The sequence below is a fragment of the Symphalangus syndactylus genome, chromosome 15 (genome assembly GCF_028878055.3).
Source record: "Symphalangus syndactylus isolate Jambi chromosome 15, NHGRI_mSymSyn1-v2.1_pri, whole genome shotgun sequence".
In the NCBI taxonomy this organism is placed as follows: Eukaryota; Metazoa; Chordata; class Mammalia; order Primates; family Hylobatidae; genus Symphalangus; species Symphalangus syndactylus.
The window spans coordinates 45,564,275-45,586,597 of record NC_072437.2 but is presented as its reverse complement, the minus strand read 5'-3'; the positions used below and the strand labels follow the sequence as shown (position 1 = coordinate 45,586,597).

The window sequence follows — 22,323 nt, the reverse complement described above, 5'->3', positions numbered from 1 at the left end:
CTTGCCTTACAGGCAGTAGGTACAGGTGTATTCTTTAGCCATTCATTTCTTCAGTTGATATATTTGAGAATTACATGTGTGTAGGTAATTAACCCCATCTTTCCTCAGTGCTGAGCCAATAGGGAACCTTTTATAGGAGGTAAGGATGGAAAATATCAGCTTCTTTTCTGCTGGACAACTTCCCACTTGGATTGAGCTTAATGACAGAGCATCAAAGAGAAGGGCCCTTTGTCCTCTGTACTTATGGGCTAACCACATGGAGGACAGAGGACTGCATGTGGCCTGTGGACAGGCAGCCTCAAAGACAAGGTCAAAGGATATTTGAGGGTTCAGGCCACATATGAGTGGCCACTTCTAACATTCGGTCTTTCCCAAAGGGGGTGGTGTTTGTCACTCCTCCCTCTGTGGGGAGAAACAAGGGAGCAGAGTAGAGAGAAGAATGATTTCTTCTTCCAGTAGTCCTGAGAAAACAAATGTTTCTGGGTTGGCATGAAAGTAGAGGAGGAGAGAAGGTGATTTTACCCTCTATATGAAGGCATGGAACATCTTCAGTGCCCAATTTAGGAAGGAAAGCGGAAAAATTGAATTTATTCTGCTTAAGAATTTAATCTTAGCATTTTACTTGAAATGTTTATGTAAGAGTGAAAACTAGCCAAAAAAGGGTGAAACTCTGAATTTCAATGCATAGGCACAGAATGGTAACTACTGCCTGATTGCGAGAGTTGAGACACATGCCTAATGGGGTGTCTCAGGGTTGAGATTTTACTTGTTTTATTTTGCACTGTAACATCCATCCTCACAATTTGGAGGAGGGATTAGAAGGCATGCTAATGCAAGTCCCAGTTCATGTCAGTAAAAATGACATTAAAAAAAAAAAAACTAATTTGTGCTTAAAGTCCATGCATAGGAGGCAGGAAAACAACTTCCAGATTCTTCTTCATGAAACGTGTAGATACTAGGAGTTTATGTGATGAATATAAAACAATCGTTATTCTCACAGGGAGAAGAGAGGCACATACCCAAAGTGTCCTAGTACATGGTAGAAGAGACAAGGCCTGTGAGAGACAGTGTGTGAGGAGGGAGGAAGTGACCTGACAGCAGAGTTGATGTTTAAACCACATATTTGAGGGCAGATACAATCTTAACATCATGTGGAAGGAACAAAATATTATTTCTGAGTTAAGATAAACATTCCAGTGATTCTTCCTTTGTTTTATATTCCTGCTGAACCTTACAGAGTTGGCCTGTTTTGCAGAGGAATGAGCAGGTCACTTGAGATACTCTGGGTTGGGATCTCCAATGGCTGGGCTGTGCACTGGTACTGGTCTGTGGCCTATTAAGAACCCGGCAGCATGGCAGGAGGTGAGCGGTGGGCAAGCGAGCATTGCTGCCTGAGCTCCGCCTCCTGTAAGATCAGTGGCGGCATGAAATTCTCATAGGAGTGTGAACCCTATTGTGAACTGCACATCCAAAGGTTCTAGCTTTCAGTCTCATAAGAATCTAATGCCTGATGATCTGAGGTGGAACAGTTTCATCCCGAAACCATCCTGCCCACCCCGTCTGTGGAAAAATTGTCTTCCATGAAACCTGTCTGTGGTCCCAGAAAGGTTGGGGAGTGCTGTTCTGGGTGATAATGTATCCGTGAACTGGACCAAAAGACAAATGAATGAATAACTTTGGGAGCTGAAGCCTGGGTAGTTTAGATATTTGTTGAAGGTGGAGATATTTCCTGTTTTGGATACAGCATACTGCAGGGTGGACATACATTTAAAAATGTCTAAAGGTAGCTGGAAATAGAGTATTGGGTTTAAACAGTAAAAGAAATATCCATTGTATTCATTTGCATGCTCAAATTGACTTAAATATAAAGAAATTTATTTCTTTACCTAAAAGGAAGTCGAGAAGGCTGATTCATCCAGCAGTTCAATAACGTAATTAAAGAAGCACATTCATGCCAGGCATGGTGGCTCATGCCTGTAATCCCAACACTTTGGGAGGCCGAGGTGGGCGGCTCATGAGGTCAGGAGTTCAAGACCAGCCTGGCTAACAGTGAGACCCCGTTTTACTAAAAATACAAAAAATTAGCCAGGCATGGTGGCGTGTGCCTGTAGTCATGGCTACTTGGAAGGCTGAGGCAGGAGAATCGCTTGAACTCGGGAGGCAGAGGTTGCAGCCAGCCGAGACTGCGCCACTGCACTCCAGCCTGGGCGACAGAGTGAGACTCCGTCTCAAAAAAAAAAAAAAAAAAAAGCATATTAATCTCAGGCTCTTTGGCCATTCTCAATGTTGTCCTGATCCTAAAGCTAGTTACGACCATGGCTGCAAGACAAGTGAAGGGCTTCGTGCTTACTTGTTATTATCTACTGGAAGAGAGACTGACCGCTTAGTGCTCTCAAGTGTGTAGGAAAACTTCCCAGAAGCTTTCAGCAAAATATTTTTGTTCTCATTGGCCAGACTTGAGTTATTTGTCCGTTTTTGAACCAAGGGTAATCCCATTCTCATGGCAATCATGACTACCAGCTTACAGTCATGTTATTGCTAACCGAAGGGAGTGTGATGAAATGAATGTCGGAGTCAACCACAATGTTTACCATTGTTAGGCATTATGAATTACCTCAAAGATATTTACTGAGTATTTGCTTTATGCAAGACCTTGTCTTATTTTCAATGAGTTTCTTAAACAATATAGGGAGAACAGGAGAGCGGACAAGGATCTTTCCTTCAATTATACCCAACAAAGATCATGTGTGCGAGTAGTTACTTGATTGAAAATTTGATGTGATCTAGAAAATATAAAAGATCAGCTTATGGTAACAGGTAAAACATTGGGAACCTGGAAATTAGTGAATACTTGTAAAGCATGAGGAATATACTTGTTCAAATTTCTTATATAAAAGCTCATGAAAGCAAATCATAAAACTAATACTCATCCTTTTGTGATTAAATTTTAAACACTTTCTGGATTTTACATGCCAATATCCCATGGTATTGTTTAACACAGTTTTAGGTGACCTATTAAGTGACTTGAATGTTGTTTGACAACTCTGTGTGAAGCTCTTTGCTACTTTCACTGTAAAGATCCTCAAACCTCTTTATAGAGAAGTATTTTTCACAACACTATTTCTGTGGAAGATTATCATGACTCTTTGCCATTAAAATTCGATAGGAGAAGAAATGGGACTTACTCAAAATTCCCTAGGAGAGGCCCATTAGAATCAGGGAAACAATGCAGCAGTTTTTTTCTATATTATATCCAGGATTTTAACTTCAGATATTTTTGTGTGCTATTTGCTGTTCCTGTTTATCCCCCCCTCCCCAAAGTGCTTTCTTAGATCTATAATGAATTCTGTGTCACAGACCTGCATGCAAAGCATTGATCTGACTGTTGCCATTTCAGGCTAAAATAGAGAGTTCCCCCTGCATTTGTCAGAAGCTCATTTACCCTTTCAACCTGTTTCACAGCAGCAGGAGAACATCCATCAAAGACCGCCAGAAGAACTCCTGGGTCAAGCCCTCCAGTCATGTATGCTCTTGAATCCAGTCCTACATCCAGATCAGACTAGCTATCTAGGATCTTTTAGCCATAGAATGCTGCTTTTGAAGCCGTCTCAGGTTTAAATATATGATCAGGTTTAGAATGTCCACGATGCCTTCATTCTGCATATGTGAAAGTTTTCCTCTCAGGAATACAGCTCACAGCTACAGAAGAGAGAGGAAAGACCCTCTACCCTCCTGAGTTCTCCTTAATAGTGTTTATTGAGTGCTTTCTGTGTGCCAGTGTCTTAGGGATACAATATTTTCATACTACCTTGTCAAAATTATGAAAATCAACATTAACAAAGTTATGAAAATTAACATTAATTTTTCTATACTTGGACTTAATATTTGTTTGGAGTTGCATTCCATCTGAAGGCAGGACGCACAAATCTAGTTTTATCTACTTCTTTTCTACAGCTGATTCTGATTTAAATCCAGTCAAATCAGAATTTTTCCTCCCTCTCTCCCTCCTCCACCGGTGGCATCTAAGCACTGGTATGTTTGCATGGTGACAGTGTCATGGGCCTGTGGAAGCCCTTTGCTCTCCCTGGTTTTTTTTTTTTTGAGATGGAGTCTCACTCTGTCGCCTAGGCTGGAGTGCAGTGGCACGATCTCGGCTCACTGCAAGCTCCGCCTCCTGGGTTCACGCCATTCTCCTGCCTCAGCCTCCCTAGCAGCTGGGACTACAGGCGCCGGCCACCATGCCAGGCTAATTTTCTGTATTTTTAGTAGAGACGGGGTTTCACCGTAGCCAGGATGGTCTCGATCTCCTGGCCTCGTGATCTGCCCCGCCCACCTCGGCATCCCAAAGTTCTAGGATTACAGGAATGAGCCACCGCGCCCGGCCTCTCCCTGTTTTTTACAGCGATGTTCACTGCAGTGCCTGTTGATCTGTGTGGTCTTTCTAATGAGTTAGCCTTTCATGACACCCTCCTCTGGGGTGTCCACTTTCCCATCTGGCCCATGGCTAAAAGGTGTCTGCCGCACAGCCTACCCAGTATGCAGTGTCAACACCCATCCCTTCACCCCCAGTGTGCGACTTCTTTGGGTCAACAGGCCTGCTCTGTCAGCAAAAGGTCATCTCTACCCTTAGATCCTTTACCACACCTACAAAGTCCCTTTGCCATATGACGTAACATATTCATAGGTAGCAAAGATTAGGAGGAGAACATCTTTGGAGAGACATTATTCAGCATACCACAGTCACTTTGATATTTACCAACGAAAAACATGAGTATCTTCCCCTCGCGGCTCTGCTTCTTTAAGGGGAGTACATTAATATGATTTTGACTACAAGTATTAATGTTTTTCTTAAATTGTCTTTATTATAAATGTGTGCTCGTCACAAAGAGATATGATGAAATGGCCCTTGTAGTCTCTGTCAGACCTAATTTTCAGTGGGATAGTGATTATTTCAGTGACCTCTACAATGCTTGTTTGGTCAGCACATAACTCATTTCTTATGATTAGTGCTGTCCAAAATGAAGTGCAAGATGATTTATTTGTATTTGTAGGAAGAAAGTATTAGAACACTTATGTGTATTTATATGTTTGAAAGTAAAAAATTTAAGTTTTTCTAATCACTCATAGAAGGATTGACACACATATGCCTGTCTTTTTGGCTGGGTTTGTCACACATCGTATAGAGAACATGACATATTCTGAAGGCGAATGGGAGTTCCACACTGTGCAGAGGTTAATACGGGTGCCCTCTCTTGATCATTTGCTTTCAGCATGTTGTGATGTATTGTGGCATCACCTTGCAAGCAAGATTTTTAAAAACTAAGCAAGAAAAACATGAAGAAAAACTCCTACAGTTTTTTTTTTCAGCGATGTTTAAAGTCAAGTAAGATTTCAACCTATCCTGATAGGATATAATGTACTATCTATAATGACAGATGTTTAGAAGCTTCTGATATTTTATTACGTAGTAGCAGATGACAGAGGTGAATACCCTTGCTCTTCCTTCCTTTAACCTTCCTGAGGTTAAAAGGACTGAAATAACATATTGAAAATAACATGCAGATGCCTTTGTCAGCAAATTTTGCTGGAAGATGCACAGAAAACATTGAAGTCCAGAAGAAATGAGCATGAGAACAAATAATTCAGTGTGGGAGGTTTGCTACGTCGTGTGTTTGTCCCTATCATATCTCAGCTTATGGTATTTGCAAAATTCTGTTGACAAAATACAAGAACTGCTACTACTAATGAGCCATCCAAAGAAAAACATTCCAGAAGACAAATACTAAACAATAAATTACTTTATTAAAAACAATTTATGATAAAATTGTAAGCTTACTGTAACATTGATGGAATAGCTATTTTGGAATACAAGGATTCCAGAACGAAGTTTTAGCCTCAGATTTTATCATTATTAATATACTATTTTTACTGCATAATTTGTTGCAAGTTTTAGCCTCAAAGAAATGGAAGCCAGAAATTTATAAATGTGGTTAATTTTATAAAAACAAAGTCTTTACTAGAGTAGAATAACACTTTGTAATGAGATGAAGAATGACCTTGAGCATTTTGTTTTGTTACAAAATTGTTGGGTGGCTTTGTTTTCATTACTTTGGCCATAGTTGAAGATGTTCTGCATTTTTTATTTTTCAAAAAAAAGCTTTCCAAATATGTTGAACTTTTCCTTGATAAATGGTTGTCATAGTTTCCCTAATAGATATTTAAAATACAAATACAAACTGAATTATATTTTCTTGTCAGAAAAATGTCACCATTTAAAAATAAATAAGAAAACATTTTGAAAGAAATGTGATAGACTGTTTTCAAAATTAATATTTTAAAAGTTCCCATTGTGGCCGGTCGCGGTGGCTCACGCCTGTAATCCCAACACTGCGGGAGGCGGAGGCGGGCAGATCACGAGGTCAGGAGAGCAAGACCATCCTGGCCAACATGGTGAAACCTCGTCTCTACTAAAAATACAAAAATTAGCCGAGCGTGGTGGTGGGCGCCTGTAGTCCCTCCCAGCTACTCTAGAGGCTGAGGCAGGAGAATCGTTTGAACCCGGGAGGCAGAGGTTGCAGTGAGCCGAGATCGCGCCACTGCACTCCAGCCTGGTGACAGAGCGAGATTCCATCTCAAAAAAAAAAAAAAAAGTTCCCATTATTATACATTTTTTGCAAACAAACTAAATATTTCATGCATAAAAATTGTCATCAGAAATTAATGTGTTTAAAACTATTTTCAAATGATATATTTTATCAGGGTTTGAACGAATTTATGTGAATATACACAAAAGGAAGAGTCAGTGACTATAGTGGAATGGAAATTTACTAGCTCAATTTTAACAAAGCCTCCGCTTAACTGATACACGCCATTGAGTAAGGAGCGCCATGATTTAGTAAACCAGCCATAGACCAACTCCTTTCACCTAATTTTTGTATCTGCATCCCTTTGTGATAGCCATGCAGACCAAGGATGCCCACACCTTGATCAACCAAGATATTTTGTAAATAGAGACTAATCATGCTACATTTGCAAAAAAAAAAAAAAAAAAATAGTAATTTTGAAGGAGGCATGTTTGTTTTTTTATAAAGCTTGTAAATAGTGAAAATACTGCTGTTATCTTTATCCCTTTTCTACCTTTTTAGCATAGTTTAATGATATACACAAAATGTAGTGCTTGTATAAGATTTATACATAAATATGCATATTGGGGGCTATATGCATCTGTATTTGTTTTAAACCGAAGTGCCTTATTTAAAGAGATGAGATTAAAAGGTTTAAAGCCCTGGCAATGGAAAGCCAAAAGAGTGAAGTAAACTGATGAAGGTGCCTTTTAATTCCCTGTCGGGTCTTCCCATCTCACATCCTTGTAATGTATCTTTATGACTCCATGTGAAGGAGATTGCATTAAAATGTATTTGCATCTTTGGAGAATTGGAGTGTTAGCCATAGGATGCACTCTTTTGCTTGTTTTGTTATACCTGTAGGAGAATCTTAAACCCTTATACACGAATCTCCATTTGAAAAGCTGTTGGTGATCAGATAAAACACTGTCTCCTCTTAATTTTTTTTTCCACAAAAAGCTGTTTGTCTCGCAACTCCTTGAGAGTTCAATTCAAGTTTTCTAATTATTTAGAAAATACCACTTAGAAAGAGGTACAGGATGGTACAAAATGTGAAGACAGCAGTTTAAGAGTGACACTATCTGAAGGCTTAGTGGCTTCCTGCGCATGTAAACTTGACGGCCTTACTTTTCCTCGCTGTGCCTCAATTTTTTCACGTGTAAAACAAAAGTGAAACAGGAATCACTAGTAGCACCTCTCATGAGCTTCTCGTGACCAAGAACTGAGTAAATTCACGTGGAGCTCTTGGAAAGGTGGCTGGTGAATAGAAACAATAGATGTTAACTCTTAGCTTTTTGCAAGAAGTAATGCCTGTGCTGTTTTCTACAAAACTTTATTTCAGCTTTCCAGATGAAACAGGATTGATGCCATTTTAGAAAAATCAACAGTAAATGGCACTTAATGAGATTATGTTCCTAAAGCTGCATTTCTTTGTGAGAACTTTGATTTTGCAGGTTCTTCGTATTCATAACACTAGGTGGCAGTGTTAGCACAGACGGGGAAAAAAAAATACTGCGGGTTTCCCCCTTGCCCCCATTTCCCTTTCCATTTTTATAACTTTTTAGTCAGCTTTTGAACCACCGATCAGTCCATATTAGTTGTCTGGGGACACCCCAGTGCCAAGTCCTACAGGACACTGGCTGAGGGATTAACAGGACATTTCAATGATCATTGCTTCGTAGGAGCAAATGTGGTCCGTTGCGATGCCAAGAAACTACGTCCTAATTTCTCTATCAGGGGCTTGCACGAGGCTGTTTTTCTGCACAAAAGCTGACTTAGGAACGCTTTAGCTCACTATGCAGAGGCCTGGAGAGTCTTTGATTTTCCCGGAGCGAGCTGGCAGCTTTGATAGAGGCTGTCAGGTTTTAGGAATCTCAATGTTACCCCAGACAATAAGCCAACGGCCTTTGGCGGGTGGGATTTTGCTGAAGTCATTTCTTTGTGACTCTGTGGGAGAGGCAAGTATTTGCCAGGTCACTGGGGTCTTGACTTTGAAAACTGCCAGTTTTTAAACTAAAAGATTTATTCTTTTTAGATGATTACCCCGGGGCTCCTCTGAGAAAAATAGGAGTAGATTGCTGGAATTACGATGGGTTAAAATGAAAGATGGGATGACCTGGCTGGACAAAGGCACAGGCACTCAGGAAGACGAGAACTCCTGCTCCTTCTCTGAACCGGATTTTCCTGGCTGTAGAGCCCAGATCAACCCTTCCATTCCATCGATTTGAGTATCTCTCTCTCTCTCTATATATATATATTTTATATATTTATATTTATATCTATCGATCTATCAATCTATCATGCCTCCATAAATCTGCATGCACACATGTGCATATATACACACACACACATTTTTGTTTATTCAACCCATAAATATTTGAGTGCCCGCTGTGTGCCAGTTACTGATGTCAACAACACAGATGAAGCACTGAACAAAACAGGAGATGTTGCTTCTCTTATGGAGCTTATATTATAGTGGGGGGACACATCAGGTGGTAAATACTGTGAAGTAAAGGGATATAAAAGGATAGAGAGTGGTGAGGAATACAGGGGATTCTATTTATTTTGTTTTTAATTAGTATGGATACATAATAGTTGTACCTATTATGTATATGGGATGTTTTGATATGAGCATACAATGCGTAATGTCAAATCAGGGCAATTGGGGTATCTATCACCTCAAGCATTTATTATTTCTTTGTATTAGGAAAATTCCAATTCTACTCTCTTAGTTATTTTTAAATTGGCAACAAGCTATTGTTAACTATAGTCGCCGTTTTGTATATTTCTATCTAACTATATTTTGTACCCATTAACCATCCCCGTTTTATCTTCCCCACAGCCCTTCCCAGCCTCTGGTAACCATTATTCTCCTCTCTATCTCCATGAGTTCGATTGTTTTAATTTTTAACTCCCACATATGAGTGAGAATATGCAAAATTTGTCTTTCTCTGCCTGGCTTATTTCACTTAACATATTGTCATCTAGTTCCATCCAAATTGTTGCAAATGACAATATTTCCTTCTCTCGTATGGGTGAAAAATATTCCACTGTGTATATGTGCCACATTTTCTTTATCCATTCATCCATTAATAAGCACTAGGCTGATTCACTGTCTTGGCTATTGCGAATAGTGCTGCAATAAGCATGGGAGTGCACATCTCTCTTCAATACACTGATTTCCTTTCTTTTGGGTATATACCCAGCAGTGAGATTGCTGGATCATGTGGTAGTTCTGTTTTTAGTTTTTTGAGTAAACTGCATACTGTTCTCCATAGTGGCTATGCTAATTTGCATTCCCTCCAACAGTGTACGAGGGTCCTAGGGGATTCTATTTTAGATAGGAATTTGCTTGGGAAATTGAGTATGCTGATGTCTTAGCAGAAACTTGAATGAAGTGAAGGAGTGAGATGTGCACCTTTCTATACAAAGAATACTCCAGCCAGAGGGAAGAGCACACAGGTGCTCTGAGGACATTAGTGGGTAATGCTCGGTGGCAGGCAGGGGCAGATACAGATTGATGGAATCTGAAACTTAGGCAAATTTGTCACCCTCTTTAAGAGAGAATATAAACTTAGGGGCAAATGTGAGTATTTAGAATAAGAAAATCCTATGAAATTACAAAATCAAAAAAGTTGATAAACTGTGTATGCATAGTCCAGTAAGGCGTTTTTATTCATTAACTGCCTGACGCATCTGTGTCACTTTTTCCTACAGTTTTGGCTACACACTCTGCTTCTTCATAGGCTTCTGATGGATAATAGGTAATTTAGTCTTTCTCTTAGCATAGTTGAGCCAGATATTGACAGTTTACGCATTTCTTTCAGCTTTACACTTCTTTTTGGTTATGCCATGTAAATTTCTAAGATGCTCAAAATTGGGAAAACCATCTTAGAAATTTTCTTTGCATATGAGCTGTAATATTTGGAAGAATTTTTATAGATCAGCTTCTGATTTTGTTCATTCAAACCTTGTTTTTTCCTACTGCTGAACACTCCTAAAGCTGGCTGCCATGTTCATAACTCATTTGACTTATGCCTTACATCTTCATACCACAATATTGCAGGGTGGGTCAGCACAGAGGAAGCCAGGAATTTCCTTGAAATCATTTCTGTCCCTAGACAGCTAGTAATACATAGAAGCGACTGCAAGACACATGACTATATCTCACTCACACAAATGACATATCTTTAAATTAACTTCCCCTTCTCCAGGTCTTAAAAATGCCCACGGCCACCCCATTGCCTTCTGACAAGAAGAAAGATGTAATAAAGGGAAAGTAGAAATGAAAAGAGACAGGATGTCAACTGATTGTGGTTAAAATATTTTTCTTTTGCAAACTTTACAAACTCTTATGACTTTGTCAATGCATTACTGTCTAAGTAAGGGGCCTACACCTTAAGCTTCATGAGCTCCACGGCAATCCACCTCTGGGGGAACAGGAAGATACTCCTGCCCTACTGTTAGGTCATTGAGGGAAAAGCAGGTCTGGAGCATAGGATTTTTTTGGGAGATTAACTTAATATAACCCAGTGTTCAAAACATACTGAACAGACCATAGCTAACAGATTTCCTGTCTTTTACATTTGTGCTTCACCAACATGTATGTCATGAAACCATGACATATTTTGTGCCCATTAACCATCCCCATTTTATCTTCCCCACAGCCCTTCCCAGCCTCTGGATAAAAAGACCGCAGCTTTGGGAATGATGATTTCACTGGAAGTGCGGTGGTGGACAAAGGTGGAAGCAAGGTTAGGTAATTTCACTGGTAACTTACTAGCCATTTTAACATGGAAACATTTTAAAAAATATAATTCCCATTTGTAAAGTATGCAGATTGCATGTGACTTTTTTTTTTTTTTTTCGAGATAGTGTCACACTCTGTCACCTAGGCTGGAGTGCAGTGGAACATTCTCAGCTCACTGCATCCTTGGCCTCCCAGGGGGCTCAAGCCATCCTCCCGCCTCAGTCTCCCAAGTAGCTCGGACCACAGGTATGCATGACCAAACCTGGCAATTTTTTTTTCTTTTAGTACAGATTGGGGTCTTACTATATTGCTCAGGCTGTTCTTGAAACCCGGGCTCAAGAATCCTCCCACCTTGGCCTCCCAAAGTGCTGGGATTACAGGTGTGAGCCACTGTGCACAGCTGCATATGACTTTTTTTTAAGCTAAAACAAACTTCCAGGAGAATTTGTCCCTTGCAATGGCCTGCTTTAGGGACATCGCCTCTTCTTCAGTTAGGGTTTCTTCAGTAGAAAATGTAGCGAAGTTGCATCCTCTAATAGCCTATGACCCCTTGTCTAGCAAGGTGACACTCCTGACAACACTGGAGCTGACTATTTTTCTTCCTAGTTACGGTTATTTGCATGATTTATTTGTGGGATGAGAATCTAGGAGAGAGGCTAAGAGTGCAGGTTCTGTAACCAAATTTCCTGTACTGGACTCCACTGCTCACTCTCTGGGCAAGTAATCTCTCTGTGTCTCAGTTTTCTTCATCTGTAAAATGTGGATCATAATAGTACTACACAGATCATGCAGTTGTTATGAGCATTCACTAAATTAATTTTGGATGTAGGACAGTGACTTGGCACAAAGTCAGTATACAGTCTTTGCCAGCTACTTTATTTTTCAAGTTTTTAATTGACAAGTAGTAATCATATTTATGGGATACCATGTTATGTTTTGATGTATGTTTACCTCGTAGAATGATGAGATCAAGATAATTTAAAAATCCATGGCCTCACATATTTACTTTTTTGTGTGTGTGGGGAAAACATTTAAAATCTAGTGTTTTGGCAGTTTTGAAATATACAATGCATTATTATTTACTATAGTCGCCATGCTGTGCAATAGATCACTAAAGCTTATTCCTCCTGTCCAACTGAAACTTTGTACTCTTTGATCACCATGTTTCCTTTCCCCATTATCCCTCCCCCAGCCTCCCTGGACCCACCAGCCAGCTACTTTAATGATCTCTCTATTTCTTCTCAGCCTTTCCCCTCTGTGATCCTGAGTCCGTGCTGGTAAGAGAATTAGCTGGAATTCATGGTGCCACTTCTGGAACATGTAAAAAGGCCCAACTAATCAGGATGGGATGTGTCACTAGGCCTCCTAAGGGCCATAGTCATATTTTTAAAAATTGTCTTAGAGCAGAAATTTTTTCCCCAAATAAAATCATAAAAAGTGTGGATGCTTAGGTTGAACCAGAGAATCAGGGGCCCCCAGAAGTCCACCCTAGTATCACCAACCCTCTCTTGCAGGGTCCTGAGAACCCTCCGACACCTTATCGTTTCATAGAACACAGTTTAAAAAACCCTAAAACTTGGCACATTCTCTTTCCTAAATTTCAAAAGAAAAGGCAGGTATTCGTCTAAATATAGCCAGGCCATCCTGTCATGTTAATGAGGCTGGGTTTACCCACCTATAAATCTGTAGAGCTGTGTTTGAAGTTGGCTTTGATCTTGTCTACCAACCAAACCTCTGACCAAAATTTCAAATTGACTGACTTGAGTTTCATCTCTAGTTTCTGCCTTGCTTAATTTGTATGGTTTTGGGGAAGACAATAAAGGAAGGAAATTGAGGGTTGGTTGCTTTCATTTTAGATTCAACTAACATTTATTGAACATCTAGATGCCGTGCCATGAACTCTCGTTATTAACCTGTAAAGTGAGTATTTATATTTTAAGATGACTAAAGTGAGGCTCACAGACGTTAAAAGTCTTGTTCATAACAGAACTGAAATGAGTTACAGACTTTTTTTTAACCCAAAGTTGTAGATTTTTATATCCACTGTATATTGCAATGTGAAAATGGTAACATCTTGCATTTATATAAAGCTCTGTTATGTATAAAACAACCTTTCCTTTTGAAAATCTTGCCATTTGGAACTCAGATATAGTTCTTTTTTTTTTCCTTTTTTTTTTTTTTTAAAGCTAATTATTGGTTCTCAAACTAAATCTAGTCTGTGAAAATCAGTCAAAAACCAAAGACCACTTAAGAGACGTACCCGGGATTCAAACCAGTTCATCTGGCTGCAAACCATTCCCAGCCCACCACACCCCAGGGTGAGAGCCTTTACCCCTTGTATCCAACCTCAGCCACTTTCCTGGTAAAGTGTGTGCTTGGTGACCCCTAAATCAGGATTTAAAAAATATGCATCAACTTGGTTTCTTTTGCTCCACGGGAGCCCAGCCCTCTCTGATCATAAGCACCGCAAGCTTCCCTTTATTTTTCAACAACCATTTCATTTATGCCTGGCTCCAGGTGGCAGGAGGGCTGGCTGTTTAAACTCTTTCATTACAAAAGGAAAAAGAGCCTTATTGCATAAGAGAGGTGATGGGAGGGAGATCAGTACTTTGTATCCATTAAACATCCAGCCTAAACTTACCTCGGATCTCTGAAGCCCTGCTGTGGTTAGAAAATAACATGAAGAGGAGTGCTAAGACCTGGATTCCAGTACCGCCTTTTAAAACACCGTTATCTTGGGGAAGTCACTTCACCTCTTCAGTCCTTGGGTTTCTGGTCAATAAAATGCGACGTTCAGACGCATGCCTGAAGTGGGATTGTCTTACCACTAGGGGGCAGGCAAATACAACTCCTGGGTGTTTCTGTAGCTCACACAAGGGTAAATAACGGAAAGTTTTAATACAAACTTAAAAATTAAAAAATAATAAGTAAAATAAAACCTGGGGTTTCTGATAGGGCCTTTGAGTACTCTCAACTCTAGCCCTTCTTGTTGTTTGGGTTCAACTACATGCATTGCATGCCACAATAATGGCTAGCATTTATTGTTTACTGTGTGGAAGACGCTGTATGGAACATGTTACCTTTAATCCCCAGGAAAGCTGTGCAAGGCGGGCATTATCCACGTTTTACCCAGAAGGATCCTGAAGCTCACAGAGGTTATGTAGCCTGCCTAAGGTTACCCAGCTAGCAACTGGCAAAGCTAGGAGGTAATGCAGATCTGATAGCTTCTAAGCCAGACTCTGCTTTTATTTTTTGCTGGTTCCCATAGTTCCTCTCTCTCACAGCCCCCTGGATGTGTGCATGTGGTCCACTCCATCACTACAGTCATGAAGGATAATGCCATGGAAACATTTTTCTCTGTGTTTGAGTGATTCTGATTTCATGAAATGATAGAAATTATAATTATGTTAAATATTGTCAGAACATTATTTCTGGAATAGTATTTGATTAACTTGGACTGTCTCCATTCATCCCATAGAGCTCTGGGGCCCATATTCCACACTCCTTTGTTCTTCCTGGAGGCTGTTCTCCACCAGTGCCTCTCCTATTCTCTCTCTCTGCAGCTTACAGCTACAAATGACCATAGGAATCAACACAAACTCTCTCAACCAGCCTCTACTGTTTGCCATTTGCCCCTCCCCATCTCACCTTAGCTAAGGTTTTGCATTGACCTGCTATTTCCAATCACATCAATCAATGTATGTTTCTTAACAGTAGCCACCATTTGAACTATTCTCTCATACTTGCCACATTCGGTTACTTAGCATTTTTAACATCAAATTCAAAATGTATCCTTCAAAATACTTTCATTGAATATCACTACCAAACTCTGAACATGACTTTGCTTGACTTTTATTTTCTATTTTATTAATTTAATCACCTTGTATTTTGCCTCTCAGAGCTCTTGTTTCATGTGTTTACAGTGTATTCCTAACTAGATGCAACTTTCTTGAAATCACTGGTATTTGATTTCTCCAAGTATTTAGTTGAGTATTAATAATAAAATACTGAGCTGGATTCCATTTCTAATCCTAATTAATGAGGCAGGAAGCCGATCAGGTGCATCATTTCATAGCTCAGTCAATCATCAAATATTAAGTGCTTCCTGGGGGATATTGTGGGAACCTATAATGTTCCAAATTCTATGCTTTGTGCTTTAATACATGGTCTCATGTAATAATACATAATTCTCCCAAAAACTCAGTGGAGAAAACACCGTTATTATCATTCCCAATTGACAAACGAGATAGCTAATGGCCAACAGTCTTATTCAAAGTCACGGTGCTGATCAGGGTGGGATTTAAATCCAGGCAGTGTGATCCCAGCTAAAGCTCATGCCTTTAATCACTCCTGTATCCCACCTTATATCCAGATTTTGGCACTGTTTTGCCTTGAGGTTGCAGAAATGGGGGCTAGGAGAAAGTACGGGAGTAATAATGAGGAAAGTCATGAGAGTGGAACTGGGTGGCTGGGTGGAAGTCTTCTTGTTCCACAGTGTGACTCCCTGTAACCACAAACATCTTGAAGAAGTATATTCTACTAAATTTCATGAAATGCTTCAGAGTCAAGTCCTTACAGAAACTCTGGAAAAATGCAAAGTAGCTCAAGAAGGTGCAAAAGTCTTAGTGAAAATTCTGATTTTATTCAGATTTCTTAAAGAACTGGGTGCCTCAGCTACTGGGAGCAAAAGTTACTAGTTTGGTCACCAGTCTCTAAAACTAAACCAAACCAAAACAAACAACAAACAACAGAAAACATGTGTCACTTTGAACTAAAATGACTTAATGAGAGAACATGTTGATGTCAAAGGTAAGTTCCTAGCTGAGGATCACTAGGCTTCTGTGGTCTTCCCAAGTCCACTGCTACATGGTCACTGTGAGAACTGCTTTGTGGCCTTGGGAGTGCACAAAGGCTGGTACTCTTCTTTATCCTGTCCCTTGTTTCTTTGCATCTGTTATAGTTGCTGCAGAATAGCAAGTCTATCACTCACAATGGCCACAAATCAGGACAAATGATCATTACAAACAACCCATGTAGACAGTAAGTGCCAATTAATTATTATATTTGATTAGTCCAAACATGTGCTGTGCTATTTCTCTGATTGCTAGCAAACAGAGAAGAGGTGGGCTGTGGGCTAGACTTTAGGTGGCATGGAAAACTAGAGTTGGCCGCTGACATTGGCAAATCTGGTAGGTTTTCAGAAAAATATCAGAGGGTGATTAGAGCATATGGGACATTCCAAAAACAGAAGGTCAAGTAAGTGGTACCCAAACCTCTCTGATTATTGGAATTACCTCATGGGTTAAATAAATACAGATCCTAGGCTCTGTCTATGACCTATTGAAACTTTTAGTCATGGGAGATGAGAAGTTGCATTAAAAAGTAAAAATTCCCCATGTAATTTTGATAATCATTTTGAGGAACAATTTATTTGAGGACACATTTCATAATCGGTCTTTACTTATTATTTTTGAAACTTTCGCTGTTCATTTCTTGGTGGAGATCCAGGACTGTTTTCTTGGCTACAAAGGTCAATTAGTTAAGCAAAGGAATAAGTGGACCAAGCATTCAGAAGGATTATACCGTGTGTGTGTGTGTGTGTGTGTATAAAACGTATTTAAAATATGACTTAAGGTCTATGATTAAGCCCAGTGAAAATGTAGTATCTTAGGGTTTGGTTTTATGATACATTTCATGTGTGAAATGATAATGATTATGATATAATAAAAATGATCATACTCAGAACCCATCTCAACAGTGTCAATTATGCATCATTGCCAAGTGCATGGCTATTGTAGGTCACTTCAGTTTCTTTCTTTCCTTCTAGGTTAAGATAATTGCAATTTATTGTCTTCTAAATGTAGTATGTTGTACTTTTCAAATATTGAAAAAGACCAGTACAATTCGCATAATGACGATTGCCGTTTCCCCAGGTTTTCCATCGTAGGGCAGTGATTTTTGAGTCCATAGATGGGCCAGTAGGAAGTCTATACTGAAATCAATGTTGTGCCTGTAAGTTTGCTTGGGGATCATCTCAATAAACTCTGGGACATACGCTTCTTTCTTCAGAAAAATCAGTCATATTCTTCTGGCATGGAGCCAGTTGTAAGATAAAGGACTATGTCACTGATTATAGCACTATTTCTGAACTAAGTAATATAGAATGTTCTTAATTGCCAGAAAGTGATAAAAAATAAGCATAATGACTAGATATCCATGTGTGCATCAGAGGCTCTGATACAGAGGAACCAGTGTTGGAGATTCTGTGATTGCTTTAAAAATAAACTCAAAATAAATTGAAAAAACATAAAAGCTGCAATTCCCAATTAGGTGTCTTTAAAGTAAGTATTGGAATGGAAAGGAGATTTTAATTAAAAAAATAAAAATCCCTAATAAAAAGTATATATTTACTATGAAAAGCCTAAGTAGGCATTTCTTGGGAAACAAAACTTTAAAAAAATAGACACAAAAAGGTATAAATGGAAATAATAAAATTTTGAAAGAATAAAAGTGTTGAAAAGTGTGCTTCAAGATGTTCATTACCAAAAACTTCATTTATTTTCCAGTAACCCCTACATAATAGTATCTGTGCTTGGTTATCATGTAATGATTGTGGCAATGCATAATTAGAAAATCATAGTGAATTTAATAGCACTTCAAATAATTGCTATTTCGTAAATCAGAGCAGTGCATATGAATCGTATAAATTTTAAAAGAGTAGCAGCTATATGTGCAAGATATTTATGCAGTCTACAGACATTGTTTGAGTATATATGTTCTGAAAATATGGATTCTTCTATCCCTTCTTGTATTAATTCTCCAAATGTCCAGGGGACTCATGGCCCACATATTTGGGATCATTATAGTATAAAAACAAGAATAATGAATGATTCGTTAACCTCTCCCGGAGATATGTTGTCAAAGGCCTCTAGGCTGAAATGTATTCTCTCCTGCTGAGGTCTGCACTGAGCACCACTTACATCTGATGGAGCCCATCTTGCTGACCTGGATCCCTGGCCACATGTGTCTGAACAGTATGATGTGGAAGAGAGCCAGAGAAGGGGAGCCAGTTGCTAGTGCTGAATGAGGATTTGGGGCTAATCATTTTGTCTCCCTTTTTATTTGCAAAATTAAGACTCCAATGCTCTTGTTATTATCCTATTATAGGATACTGAGAGGAATAAAGTCAATAGGAAGGGGCAATCAGAAAGCTTTGGCTGAAAAGAATTATTTAAACCACTGGAGAAAACTTGTCCAATTATGAAGAAAGAAGAGGAACCGATGTAAACTTGTGGGTTTTTCTGTTTATGTAAATCAATGACAAGGGGTCTGGAGCGTGCCATTTTCTTGCACGTATGTTATTCTTTCACAAGCAGATATAAATAGAGGCACCCAGCATGCAGGAGAAAGTTTGGAATAGCGGGTCTGAAATAACTCTGCTTGTTGTTTACCCTCTCCTGTGGCTAGCCTGACCTGTAAATCATGCTTTAGATTCCGGCTGAACCTCCCCCAGTGCCATGCAATACCCAGTACTCAGTGGTGTGTAAAAATTCTTTGGAAGTTGCTTAGATGAATATATAATAACTTTTCATACATTCAAAATACCATTTATTTAACTCACAAGAGAGGAACTCTAATCATGGCAATATTAAGTACTATAATGAACCACAGGGTAGCAGATGGGCCCTGGGGTAAACAGTTTCTGTACTATTGATTTACTTATTTGATTTCCTTCTGAAACGTTCATGACCTGAACCATTGCTGTAGAATACAAATGCAGGTTTTCAATTCAAGTCAGGCATTAAAATTATTTCTTTAAAAAGAATCTGAGTGTTCTCTGGCAAGCCAAAGGAAGACTAGTTAGTGTCTTGGGCCCTGGAAATCAGTGTTTTGCAGTTTGATCAGGTTTGCGAGAATGATTTCTCTATAGAGAGTGCCACAACTTCTATCAAGACACCATCCATATTATTTCATTTCTAGAAACTTCCATTTAGAGCTCACTATCTTCACGACATTCTGTTGTATATATGTTCATGATCTGAAGATATCAAGATATGATTCTTATCCTCAAAACAATACACAATATTTACAATAGCCATATGATTACAGAAGATAATCAAACATATAAGATGCAAGCTTAAATGCCCAGGGGCCCAGGCAGAGAGTGTCAATGTGTGGAGCTGCCTGCTATATGACAATAGGGAGTGGTGAGGACTGTGCCCAACTGGGACATTCATTACCCTCTTAAGTTCAAATTCATATTTAAAAACACTGCTCTGCTGGTCAAGGAAAAACATACATGGGGGCTACATTAACTCTGTTGGACTCTTTTTGGGGGCACATACTCTTGTTCGAGTGTCTAGCAGGTATGTGAAGTTGACTTAATTGACACAATTTTTTTTTTTTTTTTTGGAGACGGAGTCTCGCTCTGATTGACACAATTTTGTAAATAAGGTAGAGGCTCTACAAGGTCAAGGTCTTGGCCAAGGTGACTTAGTTAAGTAGGAGGGCAAAGATAAGAAGTTGAAATTCTGTGAACCCAAGCCTGGTTATTTTTTTAAAAAACTAGCAGGGGCAGGAAGAAGCCAGAAATGGTAACTAATTATTTTGTGTTTACTCACTCTTCTGATATCTGACTCATTATTCAAGGGCTCCTCCAGTGAATTTGCCTTTCCAGTTTCCCCATATTTTCATACAACCTTAAAGAACACAGTAAATGTGGGTGATCTCTTCATAATCAACATGCTTCTGATATGTCAGGGGTCTTTAGGTTACAATCAATGTATTCACTGATTTGTTTTCCAAAGACAGGATGAGGTTGCTGGGTAAAATAGCTTCATAAAAAAAAGGGAGCCACTACCCTCTGAGCAGGCTGGTCTATCCAGAGTGGACTCAACACAGAGCTATAGATTTCTGGGGATTTCTGAGCAGGATGTCCAGAATGAGTGTGGGACTTGAGGTCTTATCTTTAGGCCAAACAAAAATACGGACTTTGGAAGTAAGAAAAGCTAGATACAAAACCTCTGGTCCTGGGTGACTTCGAGGAATCTGATTAAACCTTTGATATCAACTTTGTTGTTTGAAAATGGAGAAAAATATATCATGGGGGTTAAATAAGTGAATATAGTTAAGCCAGGTGTTGAGTGCAGTTATTAATATTAGTGAATCATAGGTATTCAATAATGCTGGTTCTCATCTCTTCATCTTCCTTTCCCCCAGCTTTGTATCCAGTGGAGGAGGCTTGGGCCCAAGCTGGTAAAATGAGAAGTTAGGGGAGGATGTCCTCAGAGAGCTGGAAGATCGCAGTCCTCATGGTCACAACCGATAGATACAGTGTTGATAGGGACAACATATGCCTTGGAATGTTTCAAATACTTTGCCACAATTAAGGGACACTGAACAGGAACTCAGTTTTGGAAAACAAAGTGGAATTTCTGGAAACTGCTAGCATAAAAGCTTTGACAGGGTCACATGCAGATTAGCATAATTTTATTACATTTTCTATTTTAGTCCTGTGAGATGCTAATTTGGATTTCATTGTGCCCATTGAGCGGCTTTTGTTCTTTGGCTGTGAATTTAATTATTTAGTTATTTATGAGTGCATCTGGGCATAAGTGCCACAGTTTTATTTCGGTGACAAATTTATGGTCAGTGAATTTTAGTAATTAATGAATAAACTATTTCTCCTCCATAAATGCCCCTGCAATTTCTGATTTTCATAACCATTCATAATACTTAAGAAAAGTTCTTTATTAGTTGAAAAAGCCAATGCTAATGGAATCAGGAAAAGGAGATTTCAAATTGCTTTAATTAACTGTATTAATTAGTATCCAACGTGTAAGATACTGAATTGGCTTTGGTTGTCTCTCTTAGCATTTAGTCGTCTAAAATCTGTTTAAGATATGAATATACTGTATTAAAATAAATTCTAATTCTTTTGTGAAGTAAATGGCAAGAATAAAAGGATCTCCTTTATAATCTTTAATTCGTGGTGTACCCTCAAGTCCTTGAAATTTGCCAAAGATAAAAAATTTGCATATATAAGCAAATGCATATATTAGCATTCTAAAAAGAAAACCATAAGCCACTTTGTAATGTGATTTGAAGGAATTAGGGAAGTTTACAACAGTTTGTATGTTTCAATTTTTTTTTTTTTTTTTTTTTTTTGAGATGGAGTCTTACTCTGTCGCCCAAGCGGGAGTGCAGTGGTGCTATCTCGGCTCACTGCAAGCTCTGCCTCCCGGGTTCACACCATTCTTCTGCCTCAGCCTCCTGAGTAGCTGGGACCACAGGCGCCCGCCACTGCACCCGGCTAAGCTTTTGTATTTTTAGTAGAGACGGGGTTTCACCATGTTAGCCAGGATGGTCTTGATCTCCAGACCTCGTGATCTGCCCGCCTCGGCCTCGCAAAGTGCTGGGATTACAGACGTGAGCCACTGTGCCCAGCCTCAAATTTTTTTTGAGGCAAAATCAACACAAAAAATTTCATTAAACCCTATTCTCCACAAATCACTGCACTAAGTGGAGTGAGGCAAGAAATGACAAATAAGAATAATCCCCACCCTTCTGGAGCTCATGGTGGAGTGAGGAGGATGGAAGACACAGTTATTCGAATGATTAAGGGAGTTTGCAAGAATGCATGAGTATGAGCGTGTATAGAACTAGTCCTCACCAATGCTCTAAAACAGAGCCATGCTCCTTTGTTTTGTAGGGCCTGGTTTAAGTTTTACTCTGGAAATACCGAGCAACAGACTGTTTCCTTGAGGACAGGGATTCTTGTAGGTTTTTTCTTGATTCTTCTCTTTTCCCTCACAACAATATCCATTCCATCAATAAGTCCTGTCACCTCTGCTTTCAAAATATGTACAGTCATGCATCGCTTCATGAAGGGGATAAATTCTGAGAAATTCATGGTTAGGCAATTCTGTCGCTGTGTGCCCATCACAGAGA

The 22,323-nt window shown here is 39.3% G+C and overlaps 2 long non-coding RNA genes across 2 annotated transcripts; both read left to right on the top strand.

The window, feature by feature from the left end:
• Positions 1-8,644: 8,644 nt before the first annotated feature.
• Positions 8,645-21,358, top strand: LOC129464147 (uncharacterized). Its single transcript, XR_008651451.2, has 4 exons — positions 8,645-8,851; positions 11,316-11,394; positions 11,499-11,619; positions 20,593-21,358. It is a non-coding gene; the product is annotated as an uncharacterized lncRNA (long non-coding RNA).
• Positions 14,341-18,622, top strand: LOC129464148 (uncharacterized). Its single transcript, XR_008651452.2, has 4 exons — positions 14,341-14,579; positions 16,334-16,413; positions 17,307-17,385; positions 18,541-18,622. It is a non-coding gene; the product is annotated as an uncharacterized lncRNA (long non-coding RNA).
• Positions 21,359-22,323: the final 965 nt, after the last annotated feature.